This window comes from Adiantum capillus-veneris, chromosome 17 (assembly GCF_014529385.1).
Source record: "Adiantum capillus-veneris isolate H3 chromosome 17, ASM1452938v2, whole genome shotgun sequence".
In the NCBI taxonomy this organism is placed as follows: Eukaryota; Viridiplantae; Streptophyta; class Polypodiopsida; order Polypodiales; family Pteridaceae; genus Adiantum; species Adiantum capillus-veneris.
The window spans coordinates 108,598,296-108,614,957 of NC_140947.1; the positions used below are offsets into that span (position 1 = coordinate 108,598,296).

At 43.9% G+C, this 16,662-nt stretch overlaps 1 protein-coding gene across 2 annotated transcripts in view; it reads right to left on the reverse strand.

The window, feature by feature from the left end:
- RH1 (RNA helicase 1) overlaps positions 1–16,662 on the reverse strand; it is a 112,611-nt gene that overhangs the window by 94,863 nt on the left and 1,086 nt on the right. The gene's annotated exons all lie outside the window — the stretch shown is intronic.

A 16,662-nucleotide genomic window follows, 5' to 3' on the forward strand; every position in this document is an offset into this window, starting at 1 on the left:
TGACTTCAGATCCAGTTATTGTTTTGCCAGATCTTAGGAAGTCATTTGTGGTCCAGTGTGACGCGTGTGGCAGTAGCATCGGAGCAGTGCTAATGCAAGATGGACGGGTGGTAGCCTATGAAAGCCGAATTTTGCAAGGGCCAGAGAGGACTATGCAAGTCTATGAGAAAGAGCTCTTGGCCGTGATTCATGCGCTTTCTAGCTGGAAGCACTACCTCTTAGGTGCTGATTTTGTTGTCCAAACAGATCATCAGACCTTGCGATACTTCTTGACACAGTCAAAGTTATCTGAAAAGCATATGCGATGGGCAAACATTCTTTCCATGTTCCACTTTCAGATTATGCATGTGGAAGGCAAGAAGAATGTTGTGGCTGATGCGTTATCAAGAAAGCCACAAATTTCAGTTGTGTCAATTCCTTATCATCATGAGTTAGATGACATGAAGGAACAGTATACTGCTGATGAAGATTTTGCAAGGATCTTTGAACAGTTACAAGAGGGGCAACATCATGAGCACTACCTCCTCAGAGATGGTTTTATGATGATGCATGGCAGACTTTGTGTCACTAGGCCATTGCGACATAAGGTCATGGAAGAGAGTCATGTCCCACCGTATGCAAGGCATCGTGGCATTGATGCAACAGTTAAAGCGGTAGAGACGTTCTTCTATTGGCCTACCTTGAGGAGAGATGTGGATGCCTTTGTGCGAGCATGCATAGTTTGCCAAAAGGTCAAGTTTGACAGGCAAAAGGCACCAGGGTTGTTACAACCACTACCGATTCCGGATAAGCCATGGGAAAGCATTGCTATGGACTTTATCTTTGATCTTCCAAGGACGCCAACAGGGAATGATGGTATATGGACCATTATCTGCAGGTTCAGCAAGCAAGCCCATTTTATCCCTGTCAGGAAGAAGATAAAATCTGATCAGATGGCACGCTTGTTCATGTACAATGTGTTTAAGTACCATGGTATGCCACAATCGATTATCAGTGATCGTGATCCTCGCATGACCAGTTTGTTCTGGAGAGGATTGTTTGACACGCTCAAGTTCTCGTCTTCGTTTCATCCACAAACTGATGGACAGTCAGAAGAGGCCAATTCTACTGTCTTAGATCTGCTGAAATGCTATGTGTCAGATAATAAGGGCAAGTGGGAACAATATTTGCCTATGCTTGAGTATGCGTACAATAATACGGTGCATTCGTCTACTGGCAAAGCACCTTTTGAAATTGTTGAAGGCGGCAAAAAGGTTCCTCCCATTTTGCACACAAAGGACAAGATCTTTGAGGCAGATCGATATGTTGAGAACATGGATAAGATGTATAAGAAAATTAAAGTTGCCTTAGAGAAGACTCAGGCAAAACAGAAAAAGGCTGCTGATCGTCACCGTCGTGAATTGTTACTATCACCTGGTGATTTGGGTTCTTTTAAGGTTCGAAAAGGCAAGGTTAAAGAAGATGAAGGGCAAGGAACGGCTGTTTCCTAAGCTCAGCATGCATTACTATGGGCCTTTTCAAGTGCTTGACAAGATCAGCGATGTGGCTTACAGGCTGAAATTACCTGATGCATGGAAGATTCATAATGCGTTTCACGTGAGTCTTCTAAGACCCTTCGTGGGTGATGTGCCAGAAGATATGCCAGTTGAGGATCAGCCAGAAGTTGAGGAACTTAATGAGATCCTGGTACCTGAGCAAGTTTTGGCACATAAGGACAGAAAAGTTAAAGGACAAGTTGCAAGACGTTATTTGGTGAAGTTCAAGAACTATCCGCCTATGGATGCAAAGTGGATCGAAGAGCATGAACTCTCAGAGTCACCAAATGTATTGCAGCTTTACCTTGAAGCCTTTGGGTTACAGCCTACTTATGCCCCAACCCAACGTGTGCAAAGGAGGGGTAATGATAGAGCTAGTACATCAAATGTACATATGAATTCAATGCCATAGATGGAAATGGCAAAAGTATAAAGGCCTCATTAAGTCATTTGTATCTATGTATGTTACGACCTTTCTTGCGGATACATGCGATGATAAAAGAGTGTTAATACCACAAGATCATCAGTGGCGTGTATTTACGGTATGCAATCGAGGACGTTTGCGATTTCAAGAGGGGGGTATGTCACGAGGACGTGGCAGTTATTAACCATGTCACAGAGATGTGGCAACTGCTAACCTTGGTTGTTGATTTCTTTCCAATGGGGTTTATTTTATTTGTTTAAGACCCTCTTTTTGAAGTAGCAAACGGTCGGACATTGTATGGCCAATGTGAACGGTAGATTCACCCGCAGACGGGAAGTGGTCGGCACTGGAATTCGTATGGTAAGAGGATGTCTAGGCTCAGAGCAAGATCATATAGGTCCCCCCGTCGCACTTAGCAAGTTGGTGGATACTATGAAGTGAACTCAATTAAGGCGTAAAGTCAAGGTGGGACTACCAACAAAAAGTATCCGACAGTTGGGCCACATTGCATTTTTGGATGCGGTCCCAATGAGGATAGATGGTTAGAAGACCAGTGGGAGCCCAACGGAAGCATCTCCTAAAATTTAGGGAACTGCTATTTTGGGCCGTGAAATGTGTTCGCGTCATTACCTCCGGTATGACTAGGGGAACACTTAATAACTCTGCCGCGAAGTCAACTGACGCGTCGGTTCGGATATTTTTAAGCGGCGAACCCGAAACGGGAAAATGCTTGAAAATGCGCCAAGTGTCACATTTTGGTGAACTTTCCTCTTGCAGAAAAATGGGCGCTGATTTTTATGCTGGGAGAGGCCTCATTTGCAACCTGTCACAGGTTAAGAGCTATGGAGTGCTTTCTTTCCCTCTCATGTACACTGTGGTGCTAGGAGTGATGCCCTACACACTACACACTGCTCTCTCTCTCCCCTACGTGCAATTATGTGATGCCCCACAAGAGGGCTACTCATTTGACTGATGTACAGTTGTGTGGGTTCATGCTTTTGTGCTGAGGCAAGAGCCTCCTTGAGCAGGAACAGGGGTAGCTAACTGCTGCTCCAAAGCAGGCACTGGTGAGGGTCATAACCTCACCGTACAGGTGCAAAATCAGCGCTGTGTATGTGCTTTAATTTCACTGTTTTTCAGCCATACGGACGCCAGGACCATTGGGAATCATGCCCCACTGGCAGAGGACAGTTAGGGGACTGTTTGGGGCTGAAAACAGGGCAAAAACCAGTAAATACAGCGTGCTGAATTTACTGTTTTTGGACAGGAATCAGAGGGTATACGACAATGCAAGCGAGTTCCAACAGGGGAATTGGTTTCGCGCAAGTTTTGGGGCTGTTATGCTGCCGAAATTTGGCCAAATCAAATGGTATCTAGGTGGATACACGTGAAGGATTCCCAGGACCTTACCTTGTAATTTACCCTCCTTAAGAATAAAGAAATACCGAAAGGGGCGCCAATTTTGGGGCCTACAGGTTGTCGGCGTCTGCTTGGAGCATTCTAGCTTCCGAGCCGTGTGTGTATTCAAGTGTTAACTCCCGTCGCAGGTTCTCTTTACAAAGTGCTCTGTGTGTGTGTTTAAAGTAAAGCATTTCGGGTGAAAGCCAACGCCTACCGCCCTACGGGCCAGTTTCAAAGACTACTCATCACGTATGGATACGTCATCGTCGACACTGGGATGCCTATGTCCCTCTCATCCATAGGCAGAACTATCTATCCTTGCATCAACTCATCAACCTCTAGCATGAGCATATCAAAGAACTCCATGTTTGTCATCTGTGCATGTGTCTCTAGGGAGCAGACCCGCTCTACCTCTATCGGCACAAACTCTGCCAACACCTGCAAGGTTGTTCTCGTTCGACGAACACATCGATGCGTCTGATCACGTCCCGTCCCCTAGTTCCGTCCGACCCGTCCGGCAGTTTTTAGCGTCCGTTTGATTGGGCAACACACAGTTTAACCGTTTGATTGCGCAGTTTTGGGGAACGTTTTGGGCTACCATTTTGGCATTGGCTACCTCCCACCTAGCTTAGGATCCGTCCGGCAGTTTTCGGCGTCCGTTTGATAGGGCAACACACAGTTTGACCGTCAAAAAGATTACCAGTAAAGAGATGGGAAAATTTGTTTATGAGTACATATGTTGCAAATTTGGTGTGTCACTAGAGCTACTTTTTGATAGAGGACCAGGATTTAGAGGAGAGCTGTTTGATTTCTTATGCGAAAAGCTCAATATACAGCATAGGTACAGTTCTCCCTATTATCCACAATACACTGGTCTTAATGAAAGGTTCAATGGAGAGTTGGTAAAGATCTTGACAAAGATGACTCAAATACATGGGAAGACTTGGGATTTAGAGTTGCCTTGTGCGTTATGGGCCTACAGAACTGCTATCAAAACAAGCACAGGATTTTCCCCTTACCACTTGGTTTATGGCAAGGAAGCTTCACTGCCAATTGAAGTGGAAATTCCTGCTCTCAAGTTGTTGTCATTGGAAAATGACGAGCAAACAAATGCATGGCAGAAAAGGTTATTGGATTTACAATGCTTGCAATTGGATAGAGTTTTAGCTTTGAGCTACTATGAGGAAGTGTCAAGGAAGGCTCAGCTAAAAGCCAACGAATGCGTGGAGGATAAAAATTTGAGAAGGGTGATTTGGTGTTGCGATACAATAGCAAATTGGACAATACCTTTCAGAAGAAATTTCAAATCAAATGGGAAGGTCCTTTTACTCTTGTAAACAAGTTTGAAAATGGCACATATCAGTTGGCAGACTTAAATGGTGCACAGCATAAGTATCGTGTTAATGGTTATAGATTGAAGAAGTATCTGGCACGTTTGATGACAATTATGATTGAAGAAATGCTATCAGTAGAAGGAGACAAGGTGGAGACATCTGAAAATTTGGATGAGGGTACTGGGGATGAAATGCAGCAGTTATTCACCCTAGGGACCTCTGCTTGTCATGAATGACTAAGCAGGCAAGGGAGGGTTGGCAAGCTATGTCAGGCATTTTTTGGATAAGCATGAAGTGTCACCAGCGTGTGACTACTATCTATCCTTTTTGTTGATTTCTTTCTTATTATCTATTTACTTTCACTTTTTGGAAACACCCCTCGGGAAATCTAACTGCCCTGCATTGCATAGCTAGTGTGGAACTGTCCAGAGGAAGTCCAGGCCTGAGGGCAATAGAGCACTAAGGTTGGACAAGGACTATGGTTAGCCAAGTGGGGTCATTGACTAGCCAAAGTGGAATCCTTTGCTACAGAGGCTACATTTCAGTTCTGGATGTGGCCGCAGTGTACAAAGAGGGTCGGATGACCTAGAAAGATACAATGGCAACATCTCCTAAAATTTAGGGAACTGCTATTTTGGGACCTGAAAATGTATTGACGTCATTACCTCCAGAATGACAAGGGGAACATTTTCTTACTCTGCCGTGAAGTCAATTGGGCAACCGGTTGGGAGATTTTTAGGCGACAACCCCGAAACGGGAAAATGCTTATAAATGTGCCAAGTGGCACCTTCTGGTGCACTTGCCTCATGCAACAAGAAGTGGCGCTGAATTTAGGAGGGGGAGAGCCTCATTTTCAGATTTGTCACAGGTTAAGAGCTATGGAGTGCTTGCTTTCCCTCTTATGCACAGTGAGGTGCCAGGAGTGATGCCCTGCACGCTACGCACTGCCCTCTCTCTCCCCTTTGGCAGTATGTTATGCCCCTCTAGTGGGCTCTTCATTTGACCAATGTACAGTTGTGTGGGTTCATGCGCGATTGCCGAGGCAAGAGCCTCTTGCACAGGTACTGGATTAGCTAGCGGCTAATTCCCCCGCAGGTACAGGTGAATTCGGAGAGGTTTCACGCCAGAAATCTCGTCTGATTCAAAGGGCAAGTAGCCCTATAGGTGCGGGAGCTCGAGGACTTGCTACGGATGCTACCGGCACGCGAAACGGAGACCGAAACAGTAAATTACAGCCTGCTGTGTATTTTTGCAGGTTTAGGGTTTTGGCCCTAAACGGACCCTAATACCCCCAGGAGGTTCAGGGACGCAAGGGGACCGCTGTATAGGTGATCTGGCGCATTTTCAGGGCTGAAAACAGAGAATTCAGCGTGCTGCAGATTCTCGCCAGGTTTTGCAAAGTGCCCGTATGCGTCGGGAAAGTCAGTCAATGCGTGGGAATACTGAATGTGAAGGGTCCTAGTTCAGTTATGCTGCCGAAATCAGGCCGGGACAGTTGAAATTCAGCCAAGTTTGTGCGGGGCAGCTTGTAGGGATCCACAGCATTTATTCCCTCTTTTAAAGAATAAAGAAATACCGAAAGGGGCGCCTAAGTTAGGGGCCAATCTGGTGTCCGTCTTCTCATACAGGTGCATTCTAGCATCTGTATCCCATTCCCCTCTCTTGTGTCACTATAGCGCAGGTAAAATAGACGACTAATAATGAGTGAAAGCTAAATCAAGGTTTGAAGTAAAGTCTACCGCCCTTTTTGGATTGAACAGGCCGGTTTCATGAAGTCACTAAGTCATGCCAAAAAGCTTGCTCACTAGCCTCGAGTACATAGATGTACATAATGCTTTGAGTTTTCAGAGTGCTCTTGTAAAAATTATGTATAAAAGCTTGGTTTTGCTTAGTCATTTGCAAGAGTTTTGGGTTGGTCGAACTCTTATAAGGTGGTTTCCAATAAGTACTCTCAATCATGCTTGATAGTCGGTGAAATGGACTCATATATCATAAGTTACATGCATTGGAAGTGAACGGTTCCTTACTTAGAAAGTGGGTGCGGATGCATGCGAAGAAAGGCAAGTGGGCTGATTTGATGGATTTAATTAGAAAAGGTGTGGCCGAGGATTTCTGGAAATAGCCAAAGTGATAAGCTCCAAGCCGGGCTTTACAGCATCGCATTCGGTGCTCGGAGTCACCCGCCACGCCTCCACCAAGATTGCTCGATGTGGGGGGCAAAACAGAAAATTCATTGGCTTAAGTGGGGAGGTGGGAGGATGGTGCCAAGTGGCAATGGAGTAATCCCACATAGGGGGGAGCAAGTGGAAATTGGAGGGTATAAGGGGGGGAGTGGGTACCCCTTAAGGGTGTATCAAAGGAGCTAATGGAGCTTCCTTGCCTTGCTTGTGAGGGCTCGTGGAGTTGGGGGAGAGAGGGGGCGCCATTTTGAGTCCACACCAGCTGCCCAGGCGCCTGGCCACCTTTTTGGTCCACTGGACATCCCCTTTCCCCACTTGCCTTGGTCAAAAAGTGGCCGACAGCTCATTTTTGACCCAAAAAAGGCCAAAATTGGACCAATTAAAAGGTGCCCAAGGAAAGAACCATGTCGGCTAAGAAGAGAGAGAAAATCCCTTGGAAGAAGAGCCAAAAAAAATCCCCTTTTAATAGCTGCAATTCCCTGCACACCCTTTTTCCTTACAGAGACTAGCTTTTTTGGAGCTTTTGAGAGATACCCCAACTTCTAAAGCTAGTAACTCTCTCGTCTGGTGTCGGAATCAAGCATATGGATACTCTACGGAGGTCTACACGACACAAGCTTCATCTTTATGGTCTTGGTTTTCATCAATTTTAATCATGGTTCGGGTTAGGGCTGTTCTCCACCCGACTCTACAGGTGTTCGACATAGGTGTTTCCGCAACTTTGTGGTGTTTCTTTCGGATGGTGTGGTGTGTGCAACGCTATAGGGGTTCTCATTTTCCTTCGCTAACAACGTCTTCTTTGAAGCACAACACGCATTTTTTGCATGATAGAGATGTGATTGTTCGTCGGGATCACCAAGCCTTCACGTTGCTCCAATTTGTACCGAGTACACCTTGGGGTGACCGTCAAACTAAACGGTTCTAGTCTCGTGAGCAATTTGGTGGTTTGGATGATCATGTTTCTAACAAAGCTAACCTAGTTGCAAATACGATCAGTCACGCAGGACTGATCTTGGCTCTCGAGTCGAGGTCCAAAGAGCCCATTCAGAAAGTATTTTTTCTTCGCATGATTAGTCAATACGCATTGTTCGAGTTTCTCATCCGTGACAGTCTCTTGTATTTTCGTCACCGTCTTTATATGTTCCCTTTTCATAAGCATACCATATTGCACAATGCAGATGATTCACTCACAGATGAGCAGGGATGTATACAAATCATTCTAGAAAAGACAAAGAGTTTGCATTCAAGGAGTTCACGATGTTTCACGATTGTCCATTTTGTCAGTCGGTTTTGCATGTTCATTCCTTGGCATAACACAAATTATAGAAAAAGCACGAGCACGATTGTCCATCAAGCATTGGCATTTGCTTTGTGATTTGCCACAGTTAATAGGTTTAGGGAAAAGTCAAGATTCGATCACACTTTTGGCATGTGTTTGGTAAACCGTTTGACACTCCGTCACTTTGTTCATCTTGCATGCACAGTCATTTTGGGAACCACCTCTTATTGGCACTTATTTTATTACTAAGTGACTTTAGCATTTTTAACCAAATCGTGGGGGCATCTTGATAGCTGCTCGACCCAACATTTGGGGGCTATAAAGGGAGGCCTAGCACCAGTGGAATAAGGCAGAGACACAAGGAGGTAGGCACCGAGCAGAGCGGCAGCACCTTAGGCATCTCCAACGTTTTTCTCCAGGATCAGCCCAGCGTTTTTGCATCAGCAAGACTAGCGTTTTCAATTCCCAGCCCTTAGCCTCACCATACCACACCACCGGTAGTACAACCTCGCCGCGCAGACCTTCCCGTCGCAGTAGATCATCTAGCATGTCCAGTTTCAGCCCAGATCAGCCAGCGTTTTTCTGTTTTCAGCTCTGTACAGTCAATGTTTTGCATTCTCAGCCCTTGCAGGCATGGACAGCAGCAAATCAGCCCTTGCCTCGCAGCACTAGATCTCAGCATTTTCAAATTTCAGCCATTGTCGTCGTCGTCGACACCATCATCGTCGTCGTCGTCAAGTACCACAGCATCTGGAAGCATTGTACTAGACTTTGTGTAATCTAAAGCAAATACCTCTCTAGCAATAGAGAGGGGGGTTTGGGACCCCACATCTGGTGTCGTCTCTCTCTCTCTCTCTCTCTCTCTCTCTCTCTCTCTCTCTCTCTCTCTCTCTCTCTCTAGCACATTCACAGTTTGCATTCCACTCTTGTTTTGGTCATTGCACATTCTCTCATTAGTAAAGGAAGGCTCTCCCTTCCCGTTAGTAAAAGGAACCTTAAAGACTCACTGATCACTCATCCTGAGCCATACACCATCATTCACTTCCGTTGCACATTACATTGTTTGTGGATAAAATGAAGATCAGAACTTTAGCGTAGTACCCATGTTTTCAAACAATGCCTTCTAGAAAAGGCTCGTCATACGTGGATCCCTGCCATTGACAATTGACTGAGGTATTCCATGGTACTTGAAAATATTATGCATAAATGTCTTGACCATGTGTTCTGACTTTATCTTCTTCCTAATAGAAATGAAAGGCTTGCTTGCCGAAATTGCAAATGATAGTCCAAATCCATCATTCATGTTGATGTTCTTGGAAGATATTATGCATAAATGTCTTGACCATGTGTTCTGACTTTATCTTCTTCCTAATAGAAATAAAAGGCTTGCTTGCCGAAATTGCAAATCATAGTCCAAATCCATCATTTCATGTTGATGTTCTTGGAAGATCAACAATAAAGTCCATCGCTATGCTTTCCCATGGCCTATCAGGAATCGGCAATGGCAGTAACAATCCCATCGCTTTTCACCTATCAAACTAGACCTTTTGGCATACTAAGCATAATCTTACAAAAGCATCAACATCTCGACGAAAAGCTGGCCAAATAAAAGAATATCTCAACTCCCTTCACTCTCGCATCAAATCCATGATGCCCAGCATACGGTGGAGCATGACTTTCAATAAAGACTTTCGGCCACAATTGCTTAGTGACGCATAGCGCCATGCATCATGAGAAAATCACTCTTAAGTGTATAATGCTCACGACGTCCATTAACGAGCTGATCATGAATCCTTGCAAAATCTTCTTGTTTAGCATAATGTCCTTTCATTTCATCAAGTTCATGGATTGTTAGACATATGAAACAGATACTGCGGAAACTTATTGCCAGAGTATTGGCAATATAACATCAAAAATATGGAGATTAATGTGTAATTAAATCACTTTGTGTATACCTAAGCACGTTGTAGCATAACATTTACAAAGACATGTACAATTTCATCAAGATTCAATCACACATGCACACATGAGCTGAAACACAAACACAGAATTCAACACCAGTTGAGGGCCGAACGTTTTGGAGCCGAACCCCCTTCCAAAAGGACTTTGTATTAACTGTTCTTTTCACTCAAAGAGCATTTGATTACTTACAATGCTAATCACACTTCCCACTAATAGAATTAGAGAGATGGAGACTCTAGAATCTGATAGCCTCTTGTGAATAGACTTGATCTACAATTAACTTGTAGGACTCGATCTCAAGGCCTTAAAACACCTCGCGAGTGATAAGATCTATAGAGATTAACTAAGAACTCAGATTGGAAAAGAGAAATACATAAGCATTAGGAAGTAATAACCTGTTGTGTTGTTAATTAGCATAAGCAGTGTATTTAGCCAGGAGACTCGTGAGAGAGAGAGAGAGAGTAGATGATGAGCCTTGAGAACAGCATGGAGATCTTCCTTTAGACTGAGGATTGCATCGAGCTTCAAGAGTTGGGAAGACCGAAGTAACTGTAGCCGGGACAGGCACCACGTGCCAATAGAGAAGAACAAACTCAACAGAATTTTAGCACTTCAATAACAACTGAACTGAAAGAGATGAACGACACACGAGACGTGGAGTGACGAAATTCCACCCTAGAGAGTATTGGCCCCAAACCTTGACACCCCTTTCGGTATTTCTTTATATTACTTGAACTCTATACAATGTCGGTACTCGCACTCTGCACCTTCACCCAGAAGAGTGCCATGGACTGAACCCTCTGCACATATTTAAAGGCCCTTGCCCTTGAAAAGCAGTTACATGAAAAGCAATCAAACTCAAAAGCATATAGCCTCAAAAGTTGGCACTGAAAACTGCCCAGTGTAAATCACGAAAATCCGTACAAGCTGCCACGTCATCAAGTCAACGTGAAACGCGGAATTCCGTACAAGTTGCCACGTCAGCAAGTCAACGCGTTTGCGGGAGCTCCGTACAACACTTCCACGTCATCACTTTTTACACTATCTTTTGTGTGTGTGAGGGTCAGCTTTATTTTATTGCCTTTATGTCACTTCGCCCCATCAGACGGGGTCCCATAAGTTGGTGGGAACTCTTCTTTAAAAATAGGCCACTCGGCAAGACTTTGTAAGTCAGACTTCTCTTGCTCTTTGAGCTGGGATCTGCAGCTTGGCTCCGTTCTTCAATGGCTTGACACGTCAGCAATTTCTGACATCCCCCTTCTTAAAAGAAAGTAATCGTCCGCGATTACAGCATACCTGCAAAACAACTCAAGTAAGCTCAAAAATTTCCGAGGGACATTCCGAGGACAATCAATTATCATTCCAAATCGAAGCTCTTGATTTTGTGGGTCGTTGGCTTCCCAGAAGAATCTCATCCAATAAGGAGTCTCATTCCAGATTGGTACTCTTGATATCCTAGGTCGTTGGTTTCCTAGAAGTATCTCATCCAAGAAGGAGTAGATCGGAACTCTTGATATCCTGGGTCATTGGTTTCCCAAAAGTATGTCATCCAATAAGGAATATTCAATGGTTGGCACATCACAATGCAACACAAATGCTCACATATGCATGTTACAAGACACAATGAACAGCGCCGTTGAGCACTCCCTCGAGACAGACGGTCTGCGGTATGAAGCTACTCAACGACTACCTCGTCACTCCCCCCACAATGACCTAAAAAGGTTCGGGCCATGAGTTCAGAGGACTGGTACAACCAAACGCTCCCCGGACCGCAGCTTGCGTCGCTTGGAGGTTCAACATACAACCAAACGCTCCCCCGTCTACGTCATTTGGAGGTTTTCCAACATACAACGAAACGCTCCCCAGACATCCTGTCTGTGTCGTTCCGAGGTTTTCAAACATACAACGAAACGCTCCCCAAACATCCCATCTGCGTCGTTCCAAGGTTTTCAAGACAATACCAAAACATCATTTCTCACTACTCCACCCAGGACTAAAATCACCAATCGTTCACACAACTATTAAAACCAAAGTCAAACAATTCAAATCGGTACCAAGAAAAGTTCAAAACCGATACCATCCATTTCAAACAAATTCCAAATAGGATCACCAAACAAGTTCTCAAACAGATTCTCAGACAAAATTCAAACTTTAAAAAAAACGATCTCGACATCGGTTGAGCTCCAAAATCGACTTACTTTCCATACTAAAATTTGCACCAAGATTAGGGTGAGATTTCTTCCATATGGTTGTAGCCGTCCGCAACATGGTCCATAAGCTCTTGAATAGTCGAAACGAGCCTTGACAAGCAATGTTCTTGTGGCGGTGATGGTAGTCCCAGAACCTGGCAATCACATTGCACCTCCAAGGTTTTTAGCTCGGGAAGAGACACCTGTCGAGAGATGTCGAGAGATTTCAGGTCGTAATCTGCAAGAATTTCTGTGGCAAGCATTTCAGGATACCCCACTCTAGCAGAAGCTCACAGAAACCATATAACTTCGAGCAAAAATTTTCTTGAAAGCTTGCCAAGTCCTTGGAGTGTGCGGCTTGGTAGCTATAGATATCCACCACTCCATGGCACTGCCTTAGAGAAAGACGACAGCTCGAAAAAAAGTTTTGATCCTTCTCTGCAAGTGATTATTATGGCTTATGCCCTGTAAGACAGAGCGATGAAGACGGAAGTAAGGGTGGGAGTGGCTAATAAGTCCGGGGTCGGGACACGAACATTCTTTAAATGAAATTTCCAGTGAACTTTGGAAGCGACATCTTGCTCTGTCTGCTCTTTGGTAGAACCGGTATGCTTTCAGAAAAGCACATGCCTAAAGCTCTGATACCACTGTAACCGAGACAGGCACCAGGCACCAAGTGCCAATAGAAAAGAACAGACTGAACAGACTTTTAGCACTTCAAATAATAATTGAACCGAAAGAGATGCACGACACACGAGACGTGGAGTGAGTCCACCCCAAAGATTACTGGCCCCAAACCTTGGCGCCCCTTTTGGTATTTCTTTATATTATATATACCTAGATGAATCCAGGATAAGCCCACATTCACCCTTAAAAGGAAAGTGCCAGGTATAGACCCATGGTAGTCACCCACAAGACAATATAACCATCAGCTTCATCATGCATAGTATTGACTAAATACCACGACATCCCCACTAATGTCGTCAGTGCCCAATAGTGGGTGTAGAACTAGGTAATAACATATGCTCCCAAACACACAACACACCACACGCGCATACACGAGCATACATCAACACACTCTGCACCTTCACCCGGAAAGTGCTAGAGACTGAGCCTTTTGCACATATTTAAAGGCCCTTGGCCTTGAGAAGCAGTTACATGAAAAGCAGTCAAACTCAAAAGCATATGGCCTCAAAAACTGGTGCTGAAAACTGCCCACTGTAAATCACGAAAATCTGTACTTTTTCGCTACCACGTCATCAGGTTAGCGTGAAAAGCAAAATTCCGTACAAGTCAACGCATTTACGGGAGTTCCGTACAACAATGCCACATCATCACTTTTAACGCTATCTTTTGTGTGTGTGAGGATCCAGCTTTATTTTACTGCCTTTATGTCACTTGGGCCCCATCGATGGGGTCCCATAAGTTGGTGGGAACTCTTCTTAAAAAATAGGCCACTCGGTAAGACTTTTTAAGTCGGTAAAACTTCTCCTATTGCTTCAGCTTCTTCACTTAGGGTTTAGGCCTTTGAGCCGAGATCTGCACGTTGGCTCCGTTCTTCAATGGCTTGACACGTCAGCAATTTGTGACAATACCCCTACTTTCTCTAGTGCAGTCGCGCATAAAAAACGAAAAAGTCTCCTCTTTGCGGTCCTCAAATTGAAAAACTCTGAACATGAAGTTGTTTATCTTGCCGTTTCCAACAAGACTCGTGCCCTTCTTTTTTTAGTTCTTCTAAAAATACTCAAACTAAATTCTTTAGAGACAGTTCTCTATTTAAAGTACTCCTTTTACCTTCTCTCTTGCATGGGAGGCTTGTGGACCACATCCATTATCTCCACGTAGCTTGAGATTTGCATGTGTGGATAATAACACCTAGGCTCCCACTTCCACCTTTTGGTTAGCCATACTGCCCCCTTTTGGAGGCTTTCGCGATCCGTTTCGGACACTTTTAGACTTGTAGATATCTCGTTTTCTTCCCATAAATTCCCGATTGAATCCTTATCAAATTCCTTTGGCACTTCTATAAAATGCAATCACCTTCTGGAACTCTCAAGTCTTAAAATACATTTTGCTACCCATTTTACATTTTTAGCCCTTTTATTATTTTCTATTTTCTCTCACTAGAATGGCAAATTCTAAAAAGAGAGAATTGATTTAATAGACTAGAAATGAAATTTGGTAACATTACCTCGCCCTTGAAATCACAATCATCCTCGACTATGCATATATACAAGAGAGGTATCCTTGGTCCATTGGCTTTTTGCTCAGGATCCACTTTTAGCATGTTGGCATCTTTCCCGAGTAGATGACCAATCTACTTGGCACTTGGGATCTGCTGCAAGTATGTCTACCCATTTAGCACCAGCACATTTTTGCAATATCTTGCAAAGCTACTCGGTACTTGGAAGAAAGTCTGTCGCAAGTGTGTCGCATTATGTATGCATACACTTAATACATTTAAACATTGAAGAACATGAGAGAACACATTTCGATTCTCGAAAGAGAGAATCATGTTATTCTTCTATGCATTTGCCATGGAATACATCGATTAAGGCTTTGTGTGTAATTCATTGTAGGTATCTACAAGGGTCATGCTATCCTTTAATTATGTCTCTTGTATCCATTTAACATCTTCAAAGGGATAATTTTAGAATTTAACTAGATACTTACATAAAACCTTATCATTACGTAGAATTTTTTCTTCGTGGCCAAGGTCCATTCCTTGGGCATCCATTGTATTGTATCAATGTTTGGAGTTATTGAGTTGCCAGCTTCACCATCTGTCTCTCTTGTATTCTTTTGTGTACCTTTGTATTTCTCCCTTCCATTGCGCACTCTGACATGGTATCAAAGCCATAGTTACCCGAGCAAAAAGTTAGAGGGGAATGGGGAACGGCAACAGGCAAGATGCCAACCCCAGTTATGAATACTTATATCTAAAACATGGAACGGGGATTTGGAACGGGAAGTTGGAATGGGAACGGGGAACGAAGACCTAAAAATGGCCATTCCTTATGACTTTGAGATTCAAAGCATTAGGCATGGTGTCAAGATCTTCAATCGCCTTCCCCTAGCGCCATCCCCTACCCTTGCGCTTCCTCCCAACCTTTGCTCAATCAGCATTTTTCTATTTATGCCAGCACTTCCATTTTCTCTCAGCTTTTTTAATAATGATCATATTTTTAACCCATTGAAGTATCAGTGTTTTTTACAAAAACAATTTGTTGTATTTACGTACGACTCTTCACCTGCGGTTTCTCCTCTTGGGTAGTGCTTTGTAAAGAGAGCTTCTGTCAAAGTGTGTAGCAAAAGGAGAGAGGAAAGAGACAAAGGAGAGAGAGAGAGAGAGAGAGAGAGAGAGTGTGTGTGTTTTTTACAAAAACAATTTGAGGATTATGCGTTGTATTTACATACGGCTCTTCACCAACGGTTTCTCCTCTTGGGTAGTGCTTTGTAAAGAGAGCTTCTGTCACAGTGTGTAGCAAAAGGAGAGAGGAAAGAGACAATGGGGAGAGAGAGAGAGAGAGAGGCTAGCGAGCCCCATAACTCCATATGGAAAATTTTGTGAATGATACAAGACAAAGGAAAGAGAGTCCCCGAGGCCACATATATAGTGAGTCAGGGGAAGGTCAAGCAATTATTTCTATCAAATACCATTACCAAAAATTAAACCCTCAGCCTAAAAAATAAAAAATGGCCAAAACATGCCTAAGGTGAGCAAAGTGCTGGTGCGAACTCTAAATGTGTCCGAGATCACTATCCAAGAGATGTACGGGTGGCCAATCCACAATCAAGGACTAGTGCACGTGTGATGAGAAGCCTATAAGCAAGAGGAGAAGCATTTGGAAGGTTAAAATACTCTAACAACCCCCCCTCCACACAAATGAATTTGCTGAGGAAAATGAAAAAATCCTGATATAAGAAGAAAATCCCGAAGGAATGAGGCCAAACCCACAAAACAACCACCCGTATAGCACAAGTGTGATGATCACCAAGGCTACAATGACACCAATCAATTCACATAAGGTGATGGAGTGGTCAACTCGAAACAAGTCGCTGAAGAATTATATAGGACGTGACGAAAGGCAAGCATCAAATAGCTCATCAACATTGAGATAGAGAAACCCTGTGTAGCAGCACGAGCCAAGGTAAGGGTATAATACGGGGACCCCCCTGAGGAGAAACATTGTGACCAAAAAGGAGAGAAAGCTGCCAAGGTGAGGAACTGGCAACAAATCGAAGTCAAAGGGCCTCTAGCATAGAAGCTCTGCTTAGCATACACCTTGTGTTGACTGTTAATCAAACACTTGCTAAGATGTTTCAAGAAATGGTTAAGAGAATGCATTGGGAAGAAT